General features: G+C 37.9%; 1 long non-coding RNA gene across 1 annotated transcript in view; it reads right to left on the bottom strand.

The window, feature by feature from the left end:
* Window positions 1-3230: 3230 nt before the first annotated feature.
* The window catches only part of LOC100895293 (uncharacterized), a 34876-nt gene continuing 20079 nt past the window's right edge, over window positions 3231-18027 (bottom strand). The window contains exons 2-3 of the long non-coding RNA XR_621474.5: window positions 14840-15036; window positions 3231-7548 (exon numbers count right to left, since the gene is read on the bottom strand). This is a non-coding gene — a long non-coding RNA (uncharacterized LOC100895293). The remainder of the gene's footprint in view (window positions 7549-14839; window positions 15037-18027) is intronic.

Genomic DNA, 18027 nt, shown 5'->3' with positions numbered 1-18027 from the left:
AATAAAGATGTTCTACCTCTTTCTGACACTTATTAAATCAGGTAGTGTGGGAGGAAATGAGGCATTTGTATCTTTAGCAATACCACCAAGTAATGACATACACTAAAATTTTACAATAATCACTCATATTAAATCATAAACAGAAGACGTTAGAAGGAAGTAAAAATTCAAGTCATTGCTGTTTCTACTGCTTATAGAATCAGAAGTTTAGGGTGACTATAGTTTCAGTTTTTTAGATACAAAAACATTTTGGGGAAAAAATAATGCAGCATCAGAACACTGTCAAAATCCCACTATCTTCATTTCTTCCAATAGCTGTAATTATAGGAGTCTAAAACAGAGACATTTGACGAATGTGTTAAGCCACAGTGAACTGTTTACTTTTCGACAACCCTTTCCATTTGAGAGGGCATAAATAACATGTACAATAAATTTCAATGTGTAACTAAGATAAACAACATCTTTAAAATCAATCACCTCCATTCTAGAATAATTTTATGACAAATAACAAATACTTAGCATTTTAAGAAATTTGGTTAACCCCATTTCTCAGTTGTAACATAAAGCTATTATATTAACCTAAAGGAATTAGTGGCCCAGTACAGCACACATCCTAGATAGAGCAGAAAACTTCAGTTTTCCTAGCAATGAATGTAGCTAGCTTAGCCATTTCATTATATTAGCTTATTTTGTGACTGTTCCTAGACTTTAGCATAATTGATTATTTTATTTTATTTCTAGAAGAAATTAGTAAACTGAACGGAAGACCCACTTTCCTCCAAACTGCGTATTACAGTTTTAAGAAAGACAATTGCTATGGGCTGAAAGTTTGTGTTTTTCCCCAGAATTCATGTGTTGAATCCCTAGTCTCAAGTGTGATGACTTTTGGAGGCAGGGCCTTTCAGAGGAAATTAGGCTTAGATAAGGTCGTGATGGTGGAGCTCCCATAATAGAATCAGAACCCTCATGAAAAGACAAAGAGACCAGAGCCCCCTCTCTCTCTCTGCTGTGTGAGGACATGGCAAGGCAGGCATCTATTAAGCAGAAAGAGAGCCCTCACCAGGAAGCAAATATGTAGGCACCTTGATCTTGGACTTTCCAACCTCAGAACTGTGGAAAATAAATGTTCATTGTTTATACCTCCTAGTCTATGATATTTTGTATAGGAACCCAAACTTTCTTTCTTTTTTTTTTGAGACGGAGTTTTGCTCTTGTTACCCAGGCTGGAGTGCAATGGTGCGATCTCGGCTCACCGCAACCTCCGCCTCCTGGGTTCAGGCAATTCTCCCGCCTCAGCCTCCTGAGTAGCTGGGATTACAGGCATGCACCACCATGCCCAGCTAATTTTTTGTATTTTGAGTAGAGACGGGGTTTCACCATGTTGACCAGGATGGTCTCAATCTCTTGACCTCATGATTCACCCACCTCGGCCTCCCAAAGTGCTGGGATTACAGGCTTGAGCCACCGCGCCTGGCCAGAACCCAAACTTTCTAATATACCAATCTATCTAGCAACTCAAACAACATGAAACTACCTACTATTCTCTGCAAAAAGCAATTCAGATTATCATGAAGGAAAAATGTGTTCTCATTTGTGGTACTTGGGAGTACTGAGGCAATTCAGGGGCCAGTAATGACATTTCTTGACTAGTGAATGAGTGCCTTTATGAATATTCCCATAATAGACCACCACCACAACCATTGAGGTGTGTGAATTAATTATTACAACAAATTAGTGTCTCTACTATTTCTTGAGATTCTGCTACATGCCTGGCTGTATTCCAGGTGGTAGAACTTCGTGAATTGATTTCCTTTTAGAGATTAGATTATAAGGCATGAAACAAAAATGAAATAAGAAATAAATAATAGACTGCTAAATTTATAATGAAAGGAAATAGTAAATTTTATGAAGAAAAATAATCTAAGTATGGACACAGACATACCAGCCACGGCTTGTGTCGTTCATGTGTGAATTGTAAGTAGGGGAGAGATGCTGCAGGGCCCACAGAATGTGGCCCAGAAGAGCCTGAAGAAGTGACATTTGAGAAGAATACTTAATGATCCTGTGAAAGACAGAATAGAAGTGCACATATGTCCCTGGGGCAGAAGTGAGTTCCATGTGTCTGAGGAATAGGAGAGGCGGCCAAAGGGACAGCTGAGGTCAAATCAAGTAGGACTTTGTAGAATGTGATTTTAACACATAGGATGTTTGAATGTAATTTTTTACAGGGAAAAGGCCAAGAAAGTGATTTTGGAATATGCTGGTGGGAGATGGTGATGATTTGGGGTAGGGTACTAATAGAGGAGGTAATGAGACCTGGTTCAATCCAGGCTGTACATTGAAAGCAGAGCCTGTGTAATTTTTTAGATAAAGAATTATATCATCTGTAAACAGGGATAGTTTGACTTCTTCTCTTCCTATTTTGATACCTTTTATTTCTTTCTCTTGACTGACTGCTCTGGCTAGGACTCCCAACACTATGTTAAATTGGATGGTGAGAAGGGGGCATTTTTATCTCGTGCTGATTTTCAAGGGGAATGCTTCCAGCTTTTACCCATTCAGTATGAGGTTGGCTGTGGGTTTGTCATATACGGCTCTTATTATTTTGAAATATGCTCCTTTGATGAAGGGATGTTAAATTTTATCAAATGCTTTTTTTTTGCATCTATTGATATAATTATTAGTTCTGTTTATGTGATGACTCACATCTTTTCATTTACATATGTTGAATCAATCTTGCATCTCAGGAATAAACCTTGGTCTATGTTCATCAAAGAAAATTGGCCTGAAGTTTTATTTTTTTGAGTGATTGTATAATTTTGAGGATTTTCTTAGTATTGATTTCTATTTTTATTGCACTGTGGTTAAGTGGTGTGGTTGGTATAATTTTTTTTTAACTTGCTGATCATTGTTGTGTGTCTGATCATGTGGTTAGTTTTGGAGTGTGTGCCATGTGGCAATGAGAAGAATCTACATGTTATTGTTTTCAGGTGGAGAATTCTGTAGATGCCTGTTAGGTCTATTTGGTCAAGTGCTGAATTCAGGTCCTGTATATCTTCATTAATTTTCTGCCTCGGTGATCTGTCTCATACTGCCAGTGGAGTACAAAAATCTCTAAGAACTTGCTTTGTGAATCTGGGTGCTCCTTTGTTGGGTACATACATATTTAGGAGAGTTAGGTCTTCTTGTTGAATTGAACCTTTTACCATTATATAACGCCCTTCTTTATCTTTTTGTATCTTTGTTTGTTTAAAGTCCATTTTCTCTGAAATTAAAATTGCAAATCCTGTTTTTTTTCCTGTTTACTGTTTGCTTAGTAGATTTTTCTCCACCCCTTTATTTTGAGTCTGTGGATGTCACTGCATGTGAGATGGGTCTCTTGAAGACAGCATACAATTGAGTCTTGCTTCTTTATTCCGCTTACCACTCTGTGTCTTTTATTTAGAGCCTCTAGCACACTTACATTCAAAGGTAATCTTGATATGTGCAGATATGATCTGTTATCATGTTGTTAGCTGGTTATTATGCAGACTTGTTTTTGTGACTGGTTTATGGTACCACTGGCCTGTGTGCACTTACATGTATTTTTGCAGTGGTAACAGATTTTCCTTTCCATATTTAGTGCTTCTGGTTGGAACCTTTTCTAATTCAGGATTGGTGGTAACAAACTTCAAGTCATAAGATTTGGGTAAACATTTGAAAGTATTTTCCTCTATCTAATGACATATAATACTACATGATAGAGTGTAAGACATGGACAGATTATTATTTCACCACTTGCTCTCACTAAAATACATATAATCTCTTCAAGAGAGTGTGACAGTTTAGCTTAATGAAACCACAATAAATGTGTTGATGATGCTATAAAATATCGATTATGTAAATATTAACTATATGATAGCTTTAGATAATATCATTGTGCGTAGAAAAAGGCACTAGATCATCCATTACTTGAGCTGCAGGCTTTGTCTTCTGCAGTTAGCAACCACGCATTGTCACCATCCGTCTCAGCACACATATCCCCTTACCTCATCAATTCACTCATGTCGCCATTGTACACACCAAGACAATACTCTGTTCTGTTCTGACTTCTCCCAACTCATAAAAAGTAATTTACTGGTTCTTTCTCTCCTCCAGCTCAATCACGTGTCATTTATATAATTTTCCAATTGTTTCATGTGGGTCATAGGAGCTCCATATTAGTCAAAATATTTTTGTTAACTAGCCAAAAAATGTGGCCCTTTTAAAATTTCAGGTTAAGTACCCTGTTTGGGGTTGGTACAGAGAGAACAGGCAGGGAAATGCCCCCTTGGCTGGAAGAAGGGGAAAGAATTGAGTACACGATATAAAAGTAATTACTCCCTTGCTGCAGAGTATACAGAGAGAAAGTAAGGGCAAAGAATTACTAAAAAGGAATTTCGTGCTTCAGTGACCCTGTTAGATACCTGCTAAGACCTTTAGCTTCCTCTAATATTTCCAACTAAACCTCAACAACAATAAAGAGAAATCTAAGAAACGGTGGGAATTATGTTAGAACTGCGCATTTTTGTCTTCAATGTCACTGTAGCTGTTATTCCCTGGCAGCTTAATTGTAACTAATTAAAATCTAGTTAAATGGAGAGACAGCATTAAAACCTTCTGCTTAGTTTTCTGCCCTCGATGGTCACAGTCGGTGTTTATATCTTCTCAGAGAAAAGGAAGTTTGAATTCTACAATCACTTGGAATTTTACTTCGATTTGTTTATTTTTGTTTCCAAATAATTTACACAGATTTTGACGTTATGCTGTGGACTCTGCAAACCCCTGTCAGTGCTCACTGCCAGGTCAGCCACTGCATCCACTCAAGGCAGAATAAAGCCCATCCATTACTCTGGTAGCTCTAATTGCAGGATAGCCAGAGGGTAACCATTTGGTCTATAATTAGGTCATTTCTCTCTCATCCCCTGCAAGTGTGTATAATTATAAATTAATTTAAAATCCCACTGTGAGAAAAGAAATTTGCTATAATATAAAAGGAAAGACAAAAGCTGCAGGAAGCATGTCTTTAAAAGCATTTTTTGGTGTTTCCTTCAAAATTGATCCTTGAAATTAAGTTTTTCGTTCTACTCTTCATTTTCCTAGCTAGGAGCTTTATCATTGTCCATTTCAATTTTGGTTTGTTTTAATGTTACACCACAGTCTTAAGATGTTCATGTGTCCTGCAGAATTTATAGTAGAAGATCAAAACTATTCTTTGGGGAAGTAAAACCCATTGAGAGGCTGGCCTTTGAGTGACGCTGAAAGGTGTGGTACTGTGCAGGTGCTGACAGGATGACTTGTTATGTTCCACTCTAAAGGGGCCACGCTTGGGCTCTTTTAACACTTGCCTTTCTGTTTTCACAATAAAAAATAGTATGTGTAATACCAGGTGAGTAAAACATTAGAAAACAAAACCCTGCTCACTGTAGATCCTACAGGAGTTGTTCTTTTCATCTGTTTCGCTGAGCTGCTATCCCATTTGACTTCCATTATTCCAAACTCGAGTTAAATGCATTGCCCTGTGCATTTTTGGAGAGATGCTACAGGTGAAAACATGCATGTCTGACAACAGATTAATCTCAACCAAGCTTTTGAGGCAATGTTTTGACTTGCTAGACTTCCCATTTCTGTCGGGGAATCAACCTCTTTTGTGAACTCGGGCAAAACATGCCAGGTGTTGCCTGAGTAAAAGCGCATAAAACTTAAACTCCGTATGTGAGCTGCTTAGTTTCTAAAACCGGAAGAAATGAGAGAGACCTACACAGATGAAGAAAGATATTTTGCCATCAGATAAAGACAAGGTGCTGTCTTTGAGTCATTTCTCTAAGAGTATTTTGAGGCATTCATTATGATTCCTACAGTAATGTGAAAAAAAATTTTTTTTAAAGTTAGATTATTTTGTTATTTCACAAAACCCTTCCTATTCTGACATCCCACTTGGAGGATAACACCAGGAACATGCCACATTTGTAAATTCTTTGTGTTTACCCTCAGAGGTGGTGCTGTTATGATTCCTTTTTACAGATGAGAAAAGCGAGACCCGAGAGGTTAAGCAATATGTGTGAGGCCTGCCCAAGAGGTAATTGGAGCTCAGTACTCGTGATGTGGGAGTGCTGCTCTCAAGGCACAGTGTTATATTGGGAAAAGAGGAGTAATGGAAGGCCAGGTGGGTGCCACACTTTGCCAGCCTGGGAACCGACAGGGCAGGAAAGGCCTTGACTAATATTCTGTATGAGCTCGCCAACTACTTTTGGACTGGGTTTAGCAGTATGTTCTTAGAGCTGGTGGTGAATGTGCTTTAGTTTTCCATTCAAAAGGATGTCTGCAGCTACGGAATCTTTAAAGATGTTTTACACCAGCAGGAAATGTCATGGCTAAAAGCTGAAGAACCAACTTCTGATCAAAGTCGAGTCTTTAATTTGTGTTTATTTGGCAACCAAATGAAAGTGAAAAAGGGAATGTTATTGAAATCACTCGCATCATTAAAGGCTTTAAATTATTAGCAAGATAGCCTGTCATGAAAATAAGTGATAAAGAGAATTTTAACAAACACAGAGAGGAAAAAATCCATACAACAACAAATAAATTACAACACCCAATTTTGAAAAAAAAATACATAGCCTTCAATTTTCCACTTTCAAAAAACCATAAATCCCACTTCTATTGTTTAAACCTTTAAAGACATTTAGATTTCATTCATAAATAACACTGAACCTTATTTTTTATGAGAAACAAACCTAATGTAGTTTCTTCAAATCACTAACAATAGGGGTTGGCAAATTTCTTATGTAAAGGACCAGATGGTAAATATTTTAGGCTTTGTGGGCCACACAGTCTCTGTCAAAACTTCCCTATCATTGCAGCTCAAAAGCTGTCACTGGCGATATGTTAATAAATGAACATAGTTCTGTTCCAATAAGACTTTATTTATGAAAACAACTGGTAGGCAAGATCAGGCAGCCAGAATACAGATTGCCAGCCTTGGCTTTACGCCATAGAAAAATCAGATGCATTTTTTACCTCCTTCTAGAAAATAAGAATCTATTTATAAATCAAATTATTTCTTCAATATAATAATAACCAATAGACCATTTCTAATAATGTCAAGATTTTATCCAGTGGCATAACAACAGTTCTACAAATTCCCTCTAATTCCAATGTAATTAACATGAATTGTATTTCTCTGTTTTAAATATATGTATATATACTCAGATACAACCAAAGTTTCAGAAAACTAAGGGATACTTTCTAGTCGTCCACACAACTGTGAGATCTGAATAATTCTAGATGCTACATTTGAGTTCTTAAATGCTTTTATCACTGTGGCCTGTGAACACACGGACCATCACAGGGCAAGACAAAAAAATCACACCCATCTGACAGTAAAGTCAGCTATTAAGAAAATCATAAGAAAGAGAAAACGTAGCTACTATTAACGAAGTGGAAGTGGATTATCATAAAGGTCTTCATCCTCATCGTCTTCACCTTGAGTAGGCTGAGGAGGAGAAAGAAGAGGAACAGCTGGGTCTCCTGTTGGCAGAAGCAGAAGACAGTCTGCATATGTGAACCTGTGCAGTTCAAATTTGTGTTGCTCAAGGGTCAACTGTAATTTTAGGTGACTTTAACTTTGGTTATTATGTATTTATTTGAAATAAATTACTTAACCAAATAAATTAATTAACTGGTCAAGTCTCTCATTTAAAAATAAAATCACAGACAGCTCCATGCATGGCATCCAGCACTACCTTTTAATCTTCCTGCTCCCTCCCTCATGAAAATAGATTCACAGTTAGTATCCAAGCCAAGTTCAAGGACACACCAAACTAAACATGCTAAAACACCATCTCATTAAATTATGTCCAGGGAAAGAATGGAGAGGAATGAGCTGGTGAAAGTGTCTGGCTCGAGTGCGCATGCTCGTTTGTCTGCAGCCAGCTTCAGGTTTGGGACACCCAGGTTTCTTGTCCGCCAAGAATGATTAAGAATTTAATGACTTCTTAATGAACGAATGGTTTGGAGAGTCCTGAACAAATTTATGAGACATGTCACTGCTTTATGTCTAAGATAAATCCTACTAGTAAGTAAAATTCTCCCAGACAACTGGAAAAATCCACTAATGGCTATCAAAAAAATAAACAGTCACAGTGAAATATCCTGTTTAGAATCACGGACTGAAGTGCTTCAGTTCTCTTTTAACTAAATGGATTCCTAAAATAAGTATTTCCTAGCGTGAACTATTCCGAGTATATAAATATACCTAATGACTACGAACAAATTAGTTCTAAAAATGGTTAATTGACCTTAGAATCATGATTTCTTTTCCTCTTTTCTACCAAGCAGACAGAATACCATTTTTCTATTGCCACCTCAGAAAATGTCTATTCATCTCAAATCATATCACAGGATTTGGGGGAAAAAAAACACTAGATTTTAACTTACATAACCAGTAAAGGCACCGAAAATAATGTAAAAGCAAGCATAAATCTATGACAGCTCCAAAGTGGGTGGGACTCATGCCCTCATATCGTTTGTGATGGTCAGCAATGTATGTGCACTCAGATTTAGGGCAGTTGTCTCTGGAGGATCATGACAAAAGCTTTGCTGCTAACACGAAAGTCTGCTCTTCCCTTCTTTTCTCTCTGCCCAGCTAGATCCAAGCCACAGCAGCTCAAGAGAACCCAATAGCCTTGGGAACTCTGTAAATGCAGCAGGACACTCCTTATTCTATTGTGAGGAAAAACGATGTCTGGTGCAGGTCAGAATTCTTAGCTGGGCAGCTCAGCAGAGCCATCATGAAGCAGGGAGAGAGGATTTTAGAGGAAATGGCTAATTACTTAGGGTCCTGGCTCAATTTCCTACTACATTTACTGCTAATTAATGTTCTCTTCTTCATTTGTACAGATCTGGGTGAACTGGGGACTGTGAGGCACTTTCTGCTTTTCCTTCTGTAACTATCACCAACTTCTGCTGCTCCATTAGCAAATTGCCCTCCTGAGAATCTCTTTTCTGAAGGTTGGCTGCCTGGGCTATCTCGGTAGTCTTGACCTCGGGTATGACCTTTTGCAAAAGGACTCAGGGCAATAAGCTGTGATCAGTTAAAAACAACAAAATGGGGCTGTAGTAATGGATAAGGTTTCTTTTCTACTTCCTCCCTCTGTCTCCTTTATAAGGAAAGAAGATTATTTTTCAAGACTCTTATTTTTTTTCTGTTTCCTGAGCAGTTCATGTCAACAAGGCATATTTCTAGGAAAGTGCTCATCAAGAAGTAAATGCTTGTGAATTTGAAAATAATAACCGCACAGAGGGCTCATAGACAGCACTGAATGATGAGAGGGAGAGAGAAGAAAATTTTAAATACAATTATTTAGATGTTATGAAGATTTATAAAGATACCTTAAGCAAATATTAACTCCCTTGAATAGATGAGAAAATGATGGAGGCTTATTTCCAGGCATTATTTAATACTTCTAGATAATTGCTCTTTATGAAAAGAATAACAACTGTGATACAAGTTTATCATGCCAGAATTATAGCAAAGTAAACTTGTATCACAGTAGCACCCCTGAGCAGTTTTTTAAAATAAACTAAAGGGAGGCTTACTGACTGGTTTGTTTCAAAAATGCATTTGCATGGTGTGTGCGATGTGTTTCCTCTGTGTCCCTGCACAACATAAAACTCCACTCTTAGCCTTGGTGTGAACTGAATGTAATGAGTGCTCAGACATATGAGCGTTTCAACTGAAATAACATGGTTTTGAATCCAAGCTGTATTAAATTTACTTTCTGGAGCCAAGTCTATGAGCCAATGCTGTCAGTTATGAAATCTGGATTAGAAGAAGTTGGAAAGTGGAGCAAGAAATTAATTAAAATAAGGCTGCAAAAATACAGAGGGGAAAACAAAAAGATATTCTTAAAATACTAAGTCTTAAATACTGCCTATGGAAACATAGGTCCCTCCCCACCCCGCCCTTCCCCTCCCTTCCCCTCCCCTCCCCTCCTCTCCTCTGCTCCTGTCTGTCTGGTTATACTCACATTATAAAGGGCTCATCCTGAGCTCTATGGACTGCCCAGGGTGAGCCCTCTATAATGTGAATAAAACCACACAGACAGGATGGTAGCATGCAGATCGTGGATTTTCTCATCCAGCTCATGGGACCAGGTGAGTGACTGAGGACCTGCTACTCCACCTAAAGCATCAAAGCCCATTGGTAGGAGGCTACATTATCATGGGTTTGCCACAAGTCACTTATTTGGGCTGGTTAAAATAAATAACCAAACTTCGGCTACCTTAAATAAATAAACCCAACTTCCTGGATTAAGTATTTTGTTTTGTTTTGTTTCACCATGAATGTATTGCTCCTGGGATCCTTAATACAGACTTCAGAAGAACATGGACATCTCTGGAGAAAAAAGTGTGTAAAATTTGCAGGTTTAGGGGCATTCATATATAAATATTAATGACACAGCTACAATTAAGACAACAGTGGAAGGTGGCTCAGAAAACAAAAGGAGACTGTGTTTAGGAGAAAGAAAGGAAAAAGAACACAATTCTCTTCCTGGTAATCCAGAGGATTCTCCTGGATCTTGTCCAAGACCATCAGAGTGGTACTTCTATGAATCTGCAAGAACCACAGCATTACTAGGCTTGGATATCTCCTAAAGTAGACACAGCTTAGATCACAGCACCCAAGTTCTTTCAAATATCTGAAGCCTTCTAAAGAGGGACATACAAATAAGCCCAGACAGTGAAGACAACAATAAACACCTAATTCTTCAATGCCCAGACACCAAAGAATATAAATTAGGATCAACATCATCCAGGAAAACATGACCTCACCAAGTGAATTCAATAAGGCACCGGGGACGAATCCTGGAGGAACAGAGATATGTGACCTTTTAGACAGATAATTTAGAATAGGTGAGTTGAGGAAACAAATCAATTCAAGATAACACAGAAAAGGAATTCAGAATTCCATCAGACACATTTAACAAAGAGAGTAAAATAATTTTAAAAGAACCAGTCAGAAATTCTGGAGCTGAGGAATGTAATTGGCTTAATGAAGAATGCATCAGAGCCCTTTAATAGCAGAATTGATTAAGCAGAAGAAAAAATGAGTGAGCTTGAAGACAGTCTATTTGAAGATACACAGTCAGAGGAAATAAAAGGAAAAAATGAAGCACGCCTACAGGCTCTAGAAATTAGCCTAAAAAGGGCAAATATTTGACCTTACAGAAGAGGTAGATAAAAAGATATGAGCAGAAAGTTTATTCAAAGGAATAATAGCGAGAACTTCCCAAACCTAGAGAAAAAATATCAAATATCCAAGTACAAGAAGGCTATAGAACGTCAAACAGATTTAATCCAAAGACGACTACTTCAAAGAATTTAATAATCAAACTCCCAGAGGTCAAGGATAAAGAAAGGATCCTAAAAAGAGCAAGAGAAAATAAACAAATAATGAAGCTCCCATATGTCTGGCAGCAGACTTCTCAATGGAAACCTTATGGACCAGGAGAGAGTGACATGACATGTTTAAAGTGCTGAAGATAAAAAAAAAAGAAACACTTTTACCCTAGAATAGAACATCCAGCAATAATATCCTTCAAACATGGAGGGGAAATAAAGACTTTCCCAGACAAACAAAAGTTGAGGGATTTCATCAACGTCAGACCTGTCCTACAAGAAATGTTAAAGGGAGTACTTCAATAAGAAAAAAAAGAACAGGCCGGGCGCGGTGCCTCAAGCCTGTAATCCCAGCACTTTGGGAGGCTGAGGCAGGTGGATCACGAGGTCAAGAGATTGAGACCATCCTGGTCAACATGGTGAAACCCCGTCTCTACTAAAAATATAAAAAATTAGCTGGGCATGGTGGCGCGTGCCTGTAATCCCAGCTACTCGGGAGGCTGAGGCAGGAGAATTGCCTGAACGCAGGAGGCGGAGGTTGCGATGAGCTGAGATCGCGCCATTGCACTCCAGCCGGGGGAACAACAGCAAAACTCCGTCTCAAAAAATAAATAAAAAACATTTAGTAGCACAAGAGTAAGAGACATTCTTTAGGGCCTTTTTCTTGCAAACCAAAATGACATGGGCACTCAAGTCAGGCATGCCTTGCCTTCAATCTCTTCTCAACAATTAAAACCTATGCCATCATGGGCAACTCACTTTATTTCATGAGTTACAATGTCTTTATCCAAAAGGCAAATACAACAATGGTTAACTTGCAATGTCATTGGGAAGGTTAAACAGTGTAATGTGTAATATAACGTCGAATAAATAGTAGACAGTCAAGAAAGGCCACAGGTCTTCACATAGTGGGAGTAGATACCATAAAATTGGAGAAGAAACTTACATTTATATGTCAAAAAAGACTTCTCTTATGATTTTACTCAAAACACATTACAGATGTTCTAAGAGGATAGGAAGTCCTTGAAAATTAATTGCAAGCCATCCTGAGCTTAAAGAAAGAATCTTTCAGTAAAAGGGGAAATTTCACTTTGAAATAATGCAGACTAATTATACCATCTTTCCATATTACTTAAGAACCAACTGATATAATCAGGAGAAAGCATACATGTGGGAGGTTTATTTTTCAAAAAAATATACAAATATGTGGTTAAAATTGTTTATTTTAAATAAAAATATTTATCTCAGTAGTTAGGATATTAATGAGTATACTTAATATAAGACATTTTCTCCAGATTTCAATCACTACAAATAAAACTGTATTATTCTTTGTTATATTAACTTCTTTTTGTCTTATTATTATTTTATCACTGCCACTACTGTGATTAATTTAAATAACTTGTAGGAACCTAGGAACACATGCTGAATATAGTTTCTTAATCATTTTATGAAAACATTTTAACAACTAAATATATCTAATATTTTAATCAAGTATGTTGCTCATATTCCTGAATTCCTAAAACGGATCTTCCTTTTAGAGTTCTAATTTTCCCCATCCCAGGCAAGGCTGCCCTTGCCCACGAGTAGGGTGAGAAGCCATCTCCTCTCTCGGTGAATGAGGAAAGCTGCCACCCAGGAAGGTCATCTTTGTCTAAAATTCTCTCCTAGTGTTAAACTTTTCACTTCTTTATTGATGGTGACTAGGAAAGCACTAATGTTATCTTCAAGGCATTACATGTTGAGTCATCGTGGGTCCTTTCCTACCAAAGTGTGAGACCTGAGGAAATGGATTTGGGAGGGAAGGAAAGACAGAAAGGCTAGCAGTAGATGCTGCAGGCAATGGGCAAGGGCAGGTCCTGCTCAGGAGCACAGGACTTCCTTCAGGGAAGAGCCCAGTACCCTGGGATATGGCTGGAGGGACCTGAAGGAAACCCAGTCTATTTCACAATTTAGCCTTGGGCCAAAGCAGAGCCACTGATGTCCTTCCTTCCCGCCACAGCCCAGAGAGCACCTTCCACTGATGTATCTGCCTTGTCTCAGGCGGGTGGGAATGTGAGTGCTACCTATGTCTGCCTCCTTTTCCTGAAACTAAGCTCACAGCTTGGTGCTCAAATCATTTGACTAGGCCTGTAAACCTTAACAGTTACTGTGGAGTTAACATCATTGAAAAATTGAACTATTTAGCTGCAAGAAATCTATAACCTACTTTGTGTTCAACCTCTAGGCAATAAGAGCCTCCTGACAATTCTAAGTAGTAGCCTTGACCCTTTTCTTACAGAGTTCTAGATAAGGAGATTTAAAAGCTTCTCTTTTCAGTCTTTTACTCCCTTATTTCCAGGAAAACCTTCTTACCAAAAAAAAAAAAAAAAAAAAAATCCTTCTGGTACAATTTAAACCAATTTCTTTTGTCTGGAGGTCAAGTGAAACCAGGTAAATTGCTTGAGAGTATAAACCTTATAGGCTTATGGGACGTTCATAGTATTGGGAGGATCCTTAGTGAACATTTAGTTCATCTCCTTTCTTTTGCAGCTAAGGATTAAAATACCGGGATGTACAGTAACTTGAGCAAACACACAGAGTCAATTAATCATAGCTCTCCTGAGCTTTAATCAAATGCAAATATAAATAATTCTAAGACATTAAAAACTTATTGGAATTATGAAGCTAGTAAAACAAAGAAAAATAGTAAAATAGAGAAATTCAAACAATCTGAACAGGTTTGATCAGGACTCAGACTGCCTGGGTTCTATTCCTGGCTCTGCCACTTATTAGTGTGATCTTGATCTTGGGGAAGTTATTTCATCTGCCCTTCAGTTTACTCATCTGCAAAATGGTGTCAATGATAGCACCAACCGTAGAGAATTGTTATAAAGATTAAATGAGCTTACGCATGGCAATAATAGCTAATGTGTTTTTACATGTTCAGCATCTTTTCAATTGCTCTGTCTGTACTAAATTTTCACAGCAAATCCTTGATGTAGATACTGTGGTTCTCCTCAAGGAACTTACCAACGCACCAGGTATATAGTGAACGATCAATAAAGCTTAGTTGAGGACATCATCACATTGTCGTTAGCATTAGTATTTGGTGATTTACATGAAGATTGTACTTCAAACTTTCTTGAGCAGATTGGTTTGCTTTTATGGTACTTCCAACCCAGAGTTGTTGGCAGCTCAGAAAAGGGAAACAATTAGAAGAAAATCTCACCTTAAAAAAAAATCGTCTGCCCAAAGAAAAACCACAAACAGAATTCCAAAGCCAAATGTAAATGGCATCGATATTACCCACTCTTTGGAATCATCTCCACAATGCTCCCTTTCATTATGTAGATAATCACACACACACACACACACACACACACACACACACTTTTTCCCCCACTCACCAATAAAAACCACAAAAATTTCAATAACTTACTGTAGTATTAAAGGTCATGAAACACTTGAAATTCACATTTTTTTTTTCCGAAATGCTCTTGTGACTCATGACAACTCATTAAGGGTCCATACATGTCCCGGGCCTGCATGTGGGCAATGAGCAGCTTTCACTGGCTGCCTCTTTAGAATGCATCAACCACAGCTGTGGACTGGTCAGTCTAGAGGGAGGGTGCATCCCTGCAGAGAGAGGACGTTTCATGAGACTTCCTGCCATTTCTCGCTGGCTTTTATTGTGAGATATAGGGCTGTAACCCAAAGCGCACAAGGATTAGAGATGTCATTTTATGTCAATTTTAAGACCAGATACAACAAAAACCCAGAATAGCTACAGCATCGTTTGTCTGACGTGACACTTAGAAGGGAAGATGCACCAGTCACATCAAACAATCGCCTTTTTGGGTAGGTTTTTCCTTATCCACTCAAACTGGCAGCAGTTCTTACTGGGAATTTCATACGCCGCACAACGTACTTTTTGCAAGAGAGCAGTTCTTTCCCACAAATGGGTAAATGTTACTTTGAATGGATGAGTATAACTTAGAAACTACTGGGATCCCAGAAAAAGAAAGCTAAGAGTATTAGAATGGGTAACACCACTAGCTCAAACCCGGTTTCCAAATGGTTATACCTACTTAACACTTACTGAGTTGTTTTAGAAAGTAGGCAGTAAATTTAATTTTCAAAGACTGACCAATTTCAAACAATATGCTCATACAAAGAATAAACAGAAAGAAATGTGTTGAGTAGTCAGCATTGTATTATAAAGAGGATTCTTGCAGAATACAAAAATTTCACAATAATACATTACTTTCCTTTATTAAACACTTCCTATATTTCAGGAAAATTGCTTTGTGCTTTATATATGATGGTTCATCTAGTCCTTTAAGCAAAAATAAGAACGTTAGGTTGAGAAGAACTAAAGTATGCTGCCTACATCACATAACAAGAAAGTGTCACACCCAGGATGGAAACTTTCCTTACCTTGATGCTAAAGATTGCATTCTCCCCTAATGTTCATTCTCACAGTGTGGGGAACACATTTCCTATAGGCTAGAGCACATGCCAAACATAGGCTTAATATGGTACAACTTTCCAGCATTTTACGATAGCTATGGGGAGACAGCTTTTTAAGTGTATATAATTTTAAAGTAGCCCATCAAAGGTATTTCTGCAAAATTCCCACTTCGTAGTTCCAGACAATATAAATGCTTGTTTTCTTGTAAACCCTGGGAACATGAAAAGGTTATATGTAAAGGGGGATTTGAAAAGCTGGTGACTTGTGTGTTCAGCTGATGCCCAAGTGGAAATGTTAGTACTTCTTATTCTTAGAAAGTGAGTGGAGGATCACAAATTGGTAATTAAATGAGTGTTTTAATTTTTTTTTTTTTTTTTTGAGACGGAGTTTCGCTCTTGTCACCCAGGCGGGAGTGCAATGGTGCAATCTCTGCTCACCGCAACCTCCACCTCTTGGGATCAGGCAATTCTCCTGCCTCGGCCTCCTACGTAGCTGGGATTACAGGCACGCGCCACCGTGCCCAGCTAATTTTTTGTGTTTTTAGTAGAGACGGGGTTTCACTGTGTTGACCAGGATGGTCTCGATCTCTTGACCTTGTGATCCACCCGCCTCGGCCTCCCAAAGTGCTGGGATTACAGAAGTGATCCACCGCTCTTGGCCGAGTGTTTTAATTTTAAAGCCTTTTTAGTTTTAGAAAACAACATTAGATGCCACAAACCCGGTCAATCTTATAACCAATTAACAAAATATATATTGACTATGTTAAGCTTTGTTTCTTACCACAGGATGATCCTTGATAACTCATAAATACTAAAAGTTTTAAGGCCTATGATTTTCATGTTATTCTCCACTTGGTATCTTTAAGGTAAAACAATTTTTTAAAATAGATTTTCAAATGATAAGAGGTTTGGCAGATAAACACTGCGAGTTTAAAGTACAGTATTGATACCAAGAAAGGCCACAGGCGTCTGAATCAGCCCAAGTGAGACACATGGTGCAGATGGAATACTATGCAGCCAGAAAAAGAATCACACATCCTTCACAGCAACTTGGTTGGAGCTGGAAGCCCTTATCTTATGGCCTTAATTAACACAAAAGCGGAAAATCGAATACCACATGTTCTCATTTATAAATGGGAGCTAAGCAATGGGAACATACGGACATAAACATGGAAACAGCAGACACTGGGACTCCAAAAACGGGGAGGGGGGAGAGAGAAAAGAGTTGAAAAATCTACATTTTGGGTATTGTCTTCACTATTTAAGTGATGGGTTTAATAGAAGCCCAAACACCAGCCCTACACAATATACCCTTAACAAACTTGTACATGTACCCCTGAAACTAAATTTTTTAAAAAGAGAGATACCTGGCATGGTTGCTGATTCTCCCACAGTGTACTTGAGCAGAAAAATGACCCATTGCCTTGGGTACCACAAACATTGAAACAGCAAGACATAAGATACACCTCCAAGTTAACTGAAAATATTAATCATATTAGTGTGAAGATTAGAATGAGTAAACATCTTGATGTTTATAATGCAAAAAAGGAAAAATAAATTACTCTGAGCAATAATTCTATGAAATTGTCATTCTTGCAGCAAGTTTAAAACAAATCATGGACATTTGAGGGGGAAATCAACAGATTGTCTACAGTTAAAAAAGAGAGAGGTCTTAGCTAGGGCCAAGACAAAGAAGAACGCATCAAACTATACACTATAAAATGCTCATGGTCTGTTTGATGACCATTTTCAGAACCACCTTGAAAGGTGACATGAAAGAAGAGACAATTAGGTAAAGTCCTACCTTTAGATGGGAAAAAAACTTCTTCTTTTGGCAAAAAGGGACAGGAAAACTAAAGAAAACAAATAACTTGCCTCACACAACATTGCCAAGTAATGCAGTTTCAAACGTCCAAGGGTACAGTGGAATTGGTTGAGAGATTTTAGCCTCTTAAGTAAGTTAACATATATGATATTTTTTATTTGTTTACTACATTTACAATGGTTTTATCTATAAAGATATGTTAATTAAAAATATTTATAGCATTTTTTTCTTTCAATTTTAACAAGATACACACCTATGTGAATTTTTTTTTTTCAATCTAGTATGATTCACTAGAATGTACAGATGTCTGCAGGGACAGGGGAAAATCTACC

Source organism: Callithrix jacchus, chromosome 7 (assembly GCF_049354715.1).
Source record: "Callithrix jacchus isolate 240 chromosome 7, calJac240_pri, whole genome shotgun sequence".
NCBI lineage: Eukaryota > Metazoa > Chordata > Mammalia > Primates > Cebidae > Callithrix > Callithrix jacchus.
Note: the sequence above shows the minus strand (reverse complement) of the source record. Positions and strands in the feature narration are given on the sequence as shown.